Source organism: Oncorhynchus gorbuscha, unplaced genomic scaffold (genome assembly GCF_021184085.1).
Source record: "Oncorhynchus gorbuscha isolate QuinsamMale2020 ecotype Even-year unplaced genomic scaffold, OgorEven_v1.0 Un_scaffold_6892, whole genome shotgun sequence".
Taxonomy (NCBI): domain Eukaryota; kingdom Metazoa; phylum Chordata; class Actinopteri; order Salmoniformes; family Salmonidae; genus Oncorhynchus; species Oncorhynchus gorbuscha.
Genome location: NW_025750398.1, coordinates 7501 through 19356, shown reverse-complemented (window position 1 = coordinate 19356; position 11856 = coordinate 7501).

The window sequence follows — 11856 nt, the reverse complement described above, 5'->3', positions numbered from 1 at the left end:
ACACTACCTATCAACCATCACTAATAAACTACTACCTACCACCACTAATAAACTACTAACACTACCTATCAACCATCACTAATAAACTACTACTCACCACCACTAACCTACCACCACTAATAAACTACTCCTACCACCACTAATAAACTACTACCTACCACCACTAATAAACTACTAACACTACCATCAACCATCACTAATAAACTACTACCACTACCTATCAACCATCACTAATAAACTACTACCTACCACCACTAATAAACTACTAACACTACCTATCAACCATCACTAATAAACTACTCACTCACCACCACTAATAAACTACTGCCCACCACTAATAAACTACTACCTACCACCACTAACCTACCACCACTAATAAACTACTACCTACCACCACTAATAAACTACTAACACTACCTACTCGAACCATCACTAATAAACTACTACCTACCACCACTAATAAACTACTACCTACCACCACTAACCTACCACCACTAATAAACTACTACCTACCACCACTAATAAACTACTAACACTACCTATCAACCACCACTAATAAACTACTACCTACCACCACTAATAAACTACTACCTACCACCACTAATAAACTACTAACACTACCTATCAACCACCACTAATAAACTACTAACACTACCTATCAACCATCACTAATAAACTACTACCTACCACCACTAATAAAACTACTAACACTACCTATCAACCATCACTAATAAACTAATACCTACCACCACTAATAAACTACTACCTACCACCACTAATAAACTACTACCTACCACCACTAATAAACTACTACCTACCACCACTAATAAACTACTACCTACCACCACTAATAAACTACTACCTACCACCACTAACCTACCACCACTAATAAACTACTCCCTACCATCACTAATAAAAACTACTACCTACCACCACTAATACACTACTACCTACCACCACTATTGAACTACTACCCACCACCACTAATAAACTACTACCTACCACCACTAATAAACTACTACCTACCACCACTAATAAACTACTACCTACCACCACTAACCTACCACCACTAATAAACTACTACCCACCACCACTAATAAACTACAACCCACCACCACTAATAAACTTGTTATGCAGGTGAATGAGGACCCAAAAGCGACTTGGCGAAAACAGAGTTTTTAATCCAGTAAGATACTTAACAAAACAAAAGGCATAATACTACTCGTAAAGACGAGAACAGACTGGAGACTTGATCAAGAACTGCAGGTTGCCTCGGGAAGGCACTTGAACCTAGCAGACTCAGAAACCTGCTCACCATCTGAGGGAAACACGACACGACAGGGCAAAACATAGACACAGCACGGTGAATATAGACAAGGATCCGACAGGGCAGGAACGGAAAACAAGGAGAGAAATAGGGACTCTAATCAGGGAAAAGGATCGGGAACAGGTGTGGGAAGACTAAATGATTGATTAGGGGAATAGGAACAGCTGGGAGCAGGAACGGAACGATAGAGAGAAGAGAGAGCGAGAGAGTGAGAGAGGGAGGGGGAGAGAGAGGGATAGAAAGAGGGAAAGAACCTAATAAGACCAGCAGAGGGAAACGAATAGAAGGGGAAGCACAGGGACAAGACAAGATAATCAATGACAAAACATGACAGTACCCCCCCACTCACCGAGCGCCTCCTGGCGCACTCGAGGAGGAACCCTGGCAGCAACGGAGGAAATCATCAATAAGCGAACGGTCCAGCACGCCCCGAGACGGAACCCAACTCCCTCTCTCAGGACCGTAACCCTACCAATCCACTAAGTATTGGTGACCCCCGTCCCCCAGAACGCATGTCCATGATCTTACGTACCTTGTAAATAGGTGCGCTCTCGACAAGGACGGGAGGGGGGAGGGAAGACGAACGGGGTGCGAAGAAAGGGCTTGACACAGGAGACATGGAAGACAGGATGGACGCGACGAAGATGTCGCGGAAGAAGAGGTCGCACAGCGACAGGATTGACGACCTGGGAGACACGGAACGGACCAATGAACCGCGGAGTCAACTTACGAGAAGCTGTCGTAAGAGGAAGGTTGCGAGTGGAAAGCCACACTCTCTGGCCGCAACAATACCTTTGGACTCTTAATCCTGCGTTTATTGGCGGCTCACAGTCTGTGCCCTGTAACGGCAAAGTGCAGACCTCACCCTCCTCCAGGTGCGCCTCACAACGTTGGACAAACGCTGAGCGGAGGGAACGCTGACTCGGCAAGCTGGGATGAGAACAGAGGAGGCTGGTAACCCAGACTACTCTGAAACGGAGATAACCCGGTAGCAGACGAAGGAAGCGAGTTGTGAGCGCATTCTGCCCAGGGGAGCTGTTCTGCCCAAGACGCAGGGTTTCTGAAAGAAAGGCTGCGTAGTATGCGACCAATCGTGCCTGATTGGCCCTCTGCTTGACCGTTAGACTGGGGATGAAACCCGGAAGAGAGACTGACGGACGCACCAATCAAACGACAGAACTCCCTCCCAAAACTGTGACGTGAATTGCGGACCTCTGTCTGAAACGGCGTCTAACGGGAGGCCATGAATTCTGAACACATTCTCGATGATGATTTGTGCCGTCTCCTTAGCGGAAGGAAGTTTAGCGAGGGGAATGAAATGTGCCGCCTAGAGAACCTATCGACAACCGTAAGAATCACAGTCTTCCCCGCAGACAAAGGCAGACCGTAATGAAGTCTAGGGCGATGTGAGACCATGGTCGAGAAGGAATGGGGGAGCGGTCTGAGACGACCGGCAGGAGGAGAGTTACCCGACTTAGTCTGCGCGCAGTCCGAACAAGCAGCCACGAAACGGCGCGTGTCACGCTCCTGAGTCGGCCACCAAAAGCGCTGGCGAATAGACGCAAGAGTGCCTCGAACACCGGGATGACCAGCTAACTTGGCAGAGTGAGCCCACTGAAGAACAGCCAGACGAGTGGAAACAGGAACGAAAAGGAGGTTACTAGGACAGCGCGCGCGACGCAGTGTGCGTGAGTGCTTGCTTAACCTGTCTTTCAATTCCCAGACTGTTAACCCGACAACACGCCCATAAGGAAGAATCCCTCGATCAGTAGAAGCCACAGAAGAACTAAACAGACGGGATAAGGCATCAGGCTTGGTGTTTTTGCTACCCGGACGGTAAGAAATCACAAAACTCGAAACGAGCAAAAACAACGCCCAACGAGCTTGACGGGCATTAAGTCGTTTGGCAGAACGGATGTACTCAAGGTTCTTATGGTCTGTCCAAACGACAAAAGGAACGGGTCGCCCTCCAACCACTGTCGCCATTCGCTCTAGGGCTAAGCGGATGGCGAGCAGTTCACGGTTACCCACATCATAGTTGCGCTCAGATGGCTTACAGGCGATGAGAAAATAAGCGCAAGGATGAACCTATCGGCAGACTGGAAGCTTGGAAAGAATGGCTCCCACGCCTCACTTGAAGGCCAACCTCGACAATGAATTGTCTAGTGACGCTGAGTAACGAGGATAGGAGCGGACGTGAAACGTTCCTTTAGAAGATCAAAGCTCCCTGGGCGGAACCGACCACTTAAAACACGTCTTGACAGAAGTAAGAGCTGTGAGAGGGGCAGCAACTTGACCTAAATTACTTAATGAAACGCCGATAGAAATTAGCGAAACCTAAAAAGCGCTGCAACTCGACACGTGACCTTGGAACGGGCCAATCACTGACAGCTTGACCTAGCGGAATCCATCTGAATGCCTTCAGCGGAAATAACGGAACCGAGAAAAGTAACGGAGGAGACATGAAAAGAGCACTTCTCAGCCTTTACGTAGAGACAATTCTCTAAAAGGCGCTGTAGAACACGTCGAACGTGCTGAACATGAATCTCGAGTGACGGTGAAAAATCAGATATCGTCACAAGATAGACAAAAACAAAGATGTTCAGCATGTCTCTCAGAACATCATTAACTAATGCCTGAAAAACAGCTGGCGCATTGGCGAGACCAAACGGCAGAACCCGGTACTCAAAATGCCCTAACGGAGTGTTAAACGCCGTTTTCCACTCGTCCCCTCTCTGATGCGCACGAGATGGTAAGCGTTACGAAGGTCCAACTTAGTAAAGCACCTGGCTCCCCAGAATCTTCGAAGGCTGATGACATAAGGGGAAGCCGGATAACGATTCTTAACCGTTGCGTCATTCAGCCCTCGATAATCCACGCAGGGGCGCAGAGTACCGTCCTTCTTCTAACAAAAAGAACCCCGCCCGGCCGGAGAGGAAGAAGGCACTATGGTACCGGCGTCAAGAGACACAGACAAATAATCCTCGAGAGCCTTACGTTCGGGAGCCGACAGAGAGTATAGTCTACCCCGAGGAGGAGTGGTCCTCGGAAGGAGATCAATACTACAATCATACTGACCGGTGAGGAGGAAGGGAGTTGGCTCGGGACTGACTGAAGACCGTGCGCAGATCATGATATTCCTCCGGCACTCCTGTCAAATCGCCAGGTTCCTCCTGAGAAGTGGGGACAGAAGAAATGGGAGGGATGGCAGACATTAAACACTTCACATGACAAGATACGTTCCAGGATAGGATAGAATTACAAGACCAATTAATAGAAGGATTATGACATACTAGCCAGGGATGACCCAAAACAACAGGTGTAAAAGGTGAACGAAAATCAAAAAAGAAATAGTCTCACTGTGGTTACCAGATACTGTGAGAGTTAAAGGTAGTGTCTCAAATCTGATACTGGGAAGATGACTACCATCTAAGGCAAACATGGGCGTAGGCTTGTCTAACTGTCTGAAAGGAATGTTATGTTTCCAACCCATGCTTCGGGCCCATGAAACAACCCTCAGCCCCAGAGTCAATCAAGGCACTGCATGTAGCACCCGAACCGGTCCAGCCGAGATGGACCGACATAGTAGTACAGGATCTAGATGAAGAGACCTGAGTAGAAGCCACCAGTAGCCCTCCGCTTACTGATGAGCTCTGGCCTTTACTGGACATGAATTGACAAAATGTCCATCAAACCGCAATAGAGGCACAGGCGGCCGGCAGATCCTCCGTTCCCTCTCCTTGGTCGAGATGCTAATACCTCCCAGCTGCATGGGCTCAGTCTCTGAGCCAGAGGAGGGAGATGGTTGCGATGCGGAGCAGGGAAACACCGTTGACGCGAGCTCTCTTCCACGAGCTTGGTGACGAAGATCTACCCGTCGTTCTATGCGGATGGCGAGAGCAATCAAAGAGTCCACACTGGAAGGAACCTCCCGAGAGAGAATCTCATCTTTGACCACTGTGTGGAGTCCCTCCAGAAAACGAGCGAGCAGCGCCGGCTCGTTCCAGTCACTAGAGGCAGCAAGAGTACGAAACTCTATAGAGTAACCGTTATGGATCGATCACCTTGGCATAGGGAAGCCAGGGCCCTAGAAGCCTCCCCACCAAAACTGAACGGTCAAAACCCGAATCATCTCCTCTTTAAAGTTCTGGTAATTGTTAGAACAATCAGCCCTTGCCTCCCAGATAGCTGTGCCCCACTCTCGAGCCCGGTCAGTAAGGAGTGAAATGACATAAGCAACCCGAGCTCTCTCGCTAGAGTATGTGTTGGGTTGGAGAGAGAACACAATATCACACTGGGTGAGAAAGGAGCGGCACTCCGTGGGCTGCCCGGAGTAGCAAGGTGGGTTATTAACCCTAGGTTCCGGAGGCTCTGGCAGGCCAGGAAGTAACAGGTGGCACGAGACGAAGACTCTGGAACTGTCCAGAGAGGTCGGAAACCTGAGCGGCCAGGTTCTCCACGGCATGGCGAGCAGCAGACAATTCCTGCTCGTGTCTGCCGAGCATGGCCTGATCTTGACGGCAGTGTTACGAGCCTCTGTAGTCGCTGGGTCCATTCCTTGGTCGGATCCTTCTGTTATGCAGGTGAATGAGGACCCAAAAGCGACTTGGCGAAAACAGAGTTTTTAATCCAGTAAGATACTTAACAAAACAAAAGGCATAATACTACTCGTAAAGACGAGAACAGACTGGAGACTTGATCAAGAACTGCAGGTTGCCTCGGGAAGGCACTTGAACCTAGCAGACTCAGACACCTGCTCACCACGCAGCATCTGAGGGAAACACGACACGACAGGGCAAAACATAGACACAGCACGGTGAATATAGACAAGGATCCGACAGGGCAGGAACGGAAAACAAGGAGAGAAATAGGGACTCTAATCAGGGAAAAGGATCGGGAACAGGTGTGGAAGACTAAATGATTGATTAGGGGGAATAGGAACAGCTGGGAGCAGGAACGAACGATAGAGAGAAGAGAGAGCGAGAGAGTGAGAGAGGGAGGGGGAGAGAGAGGGATAGAAAGAGGGAAAGAACCTAATAAGACCAGCAGAGGGAAACGAATAGAAGGGGAAGCACAGGGACAAGACAAGATAATCAATGACAAAACATGACAAAACTACTACCAACCACCACTAACCTACCACCACTAATAAACTACTACCCACCACCACTAATAAACTACAACCCACCACTAATAAACTACTACCTACCACCACTAATACACTACAACCCACCACCACTAATAAACTACAACCTACCACCACTAATAAACTACTACCTACCACCACTAATAAACTACTACCTACCACCACTAATAAACTACTACCTACCACCACTAACCTACCACCACTAATAAACTACTACCTACCACCACTAACCTACCACCACTAATAAACTACTACCCACCACCACTAATAAACTACAACCCACCACTAATAAACTACTACCTACCACCACTAATAAACTACTACCTACCACCACTAACCTACCACCACTAATAAACTACAACCCACCACCACTAATAAACTACAACCTACCACCACTAATAAACTACTACCTACCACCACTAATAAACTACTACCTACCACCACTAATAAACTACTACCTACCACCACTAACCTACCACCACTAATAAACTACTACCTACCACCACTAACCTACCACCACTAATAAACTACAACCCACCACCACTAATAAACTACTACCTACCACCACTAATAAACTACTACCTACCACCACTAATAAACTACAACCCACCACCACTAATAAACTACAACCCACCACCACTAATAAACTACTAATAAACTACTACCTACCACCACTAATAAACTACAACCCACCACCACTAATAAACTACTACCTATCACCACTAATAAACTACTACCCACCTCCACTAATAAACTACTACCTACCACCACTAATAAACTACTACCTACCACCACTAATAAACTACTACCTACCACCACTAATAAACTACTACCTACCACCACTAATAAACTACTACCCACCACCACTAATAAACTACTACCTACCACCACTAATAAACTACTACCCACCACCACTAATAAACTACCACCTACCACCACTAATAAACTACTACCCACCACCACTAATAAACTACTACCTACCACCACTAATAAACTACTACCTACCACCACTAATAAACTACTACCTACCACCACTAATAAACTACTACCCACCACCACTAACCTACCACCACTAATAAACTACTACCCACCACCACTAACCTACCACCACTAATAAACTACTACCCACCACCACTAATAAACTACTACCCACCACCACTAATAAACTACAACCTACCACCACTAATAAACTACCACCTACCACCACTAATAAACTACTACCTACCACCACTAATAAACTACTACCTACCACCACTAATAAACTACTACCTACCACCACTAATAAACTACTACCTACCACCACTAATAAACTACTACCTACCACCACTAATAAACTACTACCTACCACCACTAATAAACTACAACCTACCACCACTAATAAACTACTACCCACCACCACTAACCTACCACCACTAATAAACTACTACCCACCACCACTAATAAACTACTACCCACCACCACTAATAAACTACCACCTACCACCACTAATACACTACTACCTACCACCACTAATAAACTACTACCTACCACCACTAATAAACTACCACCTACCACCACTAATAAACTACTACCTACCACCACTAATAAACTACTACCTACCACCACTAATAAACTACTACCCACCACCACTAATAAACTACTACCTACCACCACTAATAAACTACTACCTACCACCACTAACCTACCACCACTAATAAACTACTACCCACCACCACTAATAAACTACTACCTACCACCACTAATAAACTACTACCCACCACTAATAAACTACTCACCACCACTAATAAACTACTACCTACCACCACTAACCTACCACCACTAATAAACTACTACCTACCACCACTAATAAATTACAACCTACCACCACTAATAAACTACTACCCACCACCACTAACCTACCACCACTAATAAACTACTACCTACCACCACTAATAAACTACAACCTACCACCACTAATAAACTACTACCTACCACCACTAACCTACCACCACTAATAAACTACTACCTACCACCACTAATAAACTACAACCTACCACCACTAATAAACTACTACCCACCACCACTAATAAACTACTACCCACCACCACTAATAAACTACCACCTACCACCACTAATACACTACTACCTACCACCACTAATAAACTACTACCTACCACCACTAATAAACTACCACCTACCACCACTAATAAACTACTACCTACCACCACTAATAAACTACTACCTACCACCACTAATAAACTACTACCCACCACCACTAATAAACTACTACCTACCACTACTAATAAACTACTACCTACCACCACTAACCTACCACCACTAATAAACTACTACCCACCACCACTAATAAACTACTACATACCACCACTAATAAACTACTACCCACCACTAATAAACTACTCCCCACCACTAATAAACTACTACCTACCACCACTAACCTACCACCACTAATAAACTACTACCCACCACCACTAATAAACTACTACCTACCACCACTAATAAACTACTACCCACCACTAATAAACTACTCCCCACCACTAATAAACTACTACCTACCACCACTAACCTACCACCACTAATAAACTACTACCTACCACCACTAATAAACTACTACCTACCACCACTAATACACTACTACCTACCACCACTAATACACTACTACCTACCACCACTAATAAACTACTAACACTACCTATCAACCACCACTAATAAACTACTACCTACCACCACTAATAAACTACTACCTACCACCACTAACCTACCACCACTAATAAACTACTCCCTACCACCACTAATAAACTACTACCCACCACCAATAATAAACTACTACCTACCACCACTAATAAACTACTACCTACCACCACTAATAAACTACTGCCCACCACTAATAAACTACTACCTACCACCACTAACCTACCACCACTAATAAACTACTACCTACCACCACTAATAAACTACTACCTACCACCACTAATACACTACTACTACCACCACTAACCTACCACCACTAATAAACTACTACCTACCACCACTAATGCTAACTACACCACTAATACACTACTACCTACCACCACTAATAAACTACTAACACTACCACAACACCAGTAATAAACTACTACCTACCACCACTAATAAACTACTACCTACCACCACTAATAAACTACTACCTACCACCACTAATAAACTACTACCTACCACCACTAATAAACTACTACCTACCACCACTAACTTCCTGTTTGGCCCTGTCCGGGGGTGTCCTCGGATGGGGCCACAGTGTCTCTGACCTCCTGTCCAGCCTCCAGTATTTATGCTGCAGTAGTTTATGTGTCGGGGCTAGGGTCTATCTGAGTACTTCTCCTGTCCTATTCCACTAATAAACTACTTCTCTCTCTCGGAGGACCTGAGCCCTAGAACCATGCCCCAGGACTACCTGACATGATGACTCCTTGCTGTCCCCAGTCCACCTATGCTGCTGCTCCAGTTTCAACTGGCCTGGGCCCTAGGACCATGTCCCAGGACTACCTTGACATGAGGACTCCTTGCTACCCCAGTCCACCTACCATGCTCCTGCTCCAGTTTCAACTGTTCTACCTTACTATTATTCAACCATGCTGGTCATTTACATTTGAACATCTTGGCCACCTGTTATAATCTCCACCCGGCACAGCCAAACCCCACATACTCTCTCTAATTCTCTCTTTCTTTCTCTCTCTCGAGGACCTGAGCCCTAGGACCGTGCCCCAGGACTACCTGACATGATGGCTCCTTGCTGTCCCCACCACCTAATAAACTACTACCTACCATGCTGGTCATTTATGAACATTTGAACATCTTGGTCATTTTCTATAATCTCTACCCGGCACAGCCAGAAGAGGACTGGCCACCCCACATAGCCCGGTTCCTCTCTAGGTTTCTTCCTAGGTTTTGGCCTTTCTAGGAGTTTTTCCCACCCTGCTTTACACCTGCATTGTTTGCTAATACAGCACTTTGACTATCAGCTACCACTATATAAATAAATTTGATTTGATTTGATTTTGAATAAACTACTACCTACCACCACTAATAAACTACTACCTACCACCACTAATAAACTACTACCTACCACCACTAACCTACCACCACTAATAAACTACTCCCTACCATCACTAATAAACTACTACCTACCACCACTAATACACTACTAACACTACCTATCAACCACCACTAATAACTACTAACACTACCTATCAACCACCACTAATAAACTACTACCTACCATCACTAATAAACTACTACCTACCACCACTAATAAACTACTACCTACCACCACTAACCTACCACCACTAATAAACTACTCCCTACCATCACTAATAAACTACTACCTACTACCACTAATAAACTACTACCTACCACCACTAATAAACTACTACCTACCACCAGTAATAAACTACCACCTACCACCACAGGTAAACTACTACTACAAGGCCACACAGTAAGGTATTACAGTATAGTGTAGTAATTGGGCCTAGTTAAGGCAGCACAGTAAGGTATTACAGTATAGTGTAGTTATTGGGCCTAGTTAAGGCTGCACAGTAAGGTATTACAGTATAGTGTAGTTATTGGGCCTAGTTAAGGTAGCACAGTAAGGCATTACAGTATAGTGTAGTTATTGGGCCTAGTTAAGGCCACACAGTAAGGCATTACAGTATAGTGTAGTAGGCCACACGCTGTAAGGCATTACAGTATAGTGTAGTAATTGGGCCTAGTTAAGGCTGCACAGTAAGGCATTACAGTATAGTGTAGTAATTGGGCCTAGTTAAGGCAGCACAGTAAGGTATTACAGTATAGTGTAGTAATTGGGCCTAGTTAACGCTGCACAGTAAGGTGCAGGGGCAGAACAAGACATATGAATCAGTTACAGAGTTTCAATAAAACAAATGCATTTCCAGAGCGATATTTACTACCTCTCTGTCTCTGACTCAGGTCTGGGGTCAGTTCACTTTACAATTCAGCCAGTTATGGAGATGAGGTGATCCCAACACTGCTCTTTATCTGACTCTAAGACTGTCTGTCTGTCTGTCTGTCTGTCTGTCTGTCTGTCTGTCTGTCTGTCTGTCTGTCTGTCTGTCTGTCTGTCTGTCTGTCTGTCTGTCTGTCTGTCTGTCTGTCTGTCTGTCTGTCTGTCTGTCTGTCTGTCTGTCTGTCTGTCTGTCTGTCTGTCTGCCTGCCTCCTGTCGGCCTGTCTGTCGGCCTGTCTGTCGGCCTGTCTGTCAGCCTGTCTGTCTGTCTGTCTGTCTGTCTGTCTGTCTGTCTGTCTGTCTGTCTGTCTGTCTGTCTGTCTGCCTGCCTGCCTTCCGGTCTGTTTCGGTCTGTCTGTCTGTCTGTCTGTCTGTCTGTCTGTCTGTCT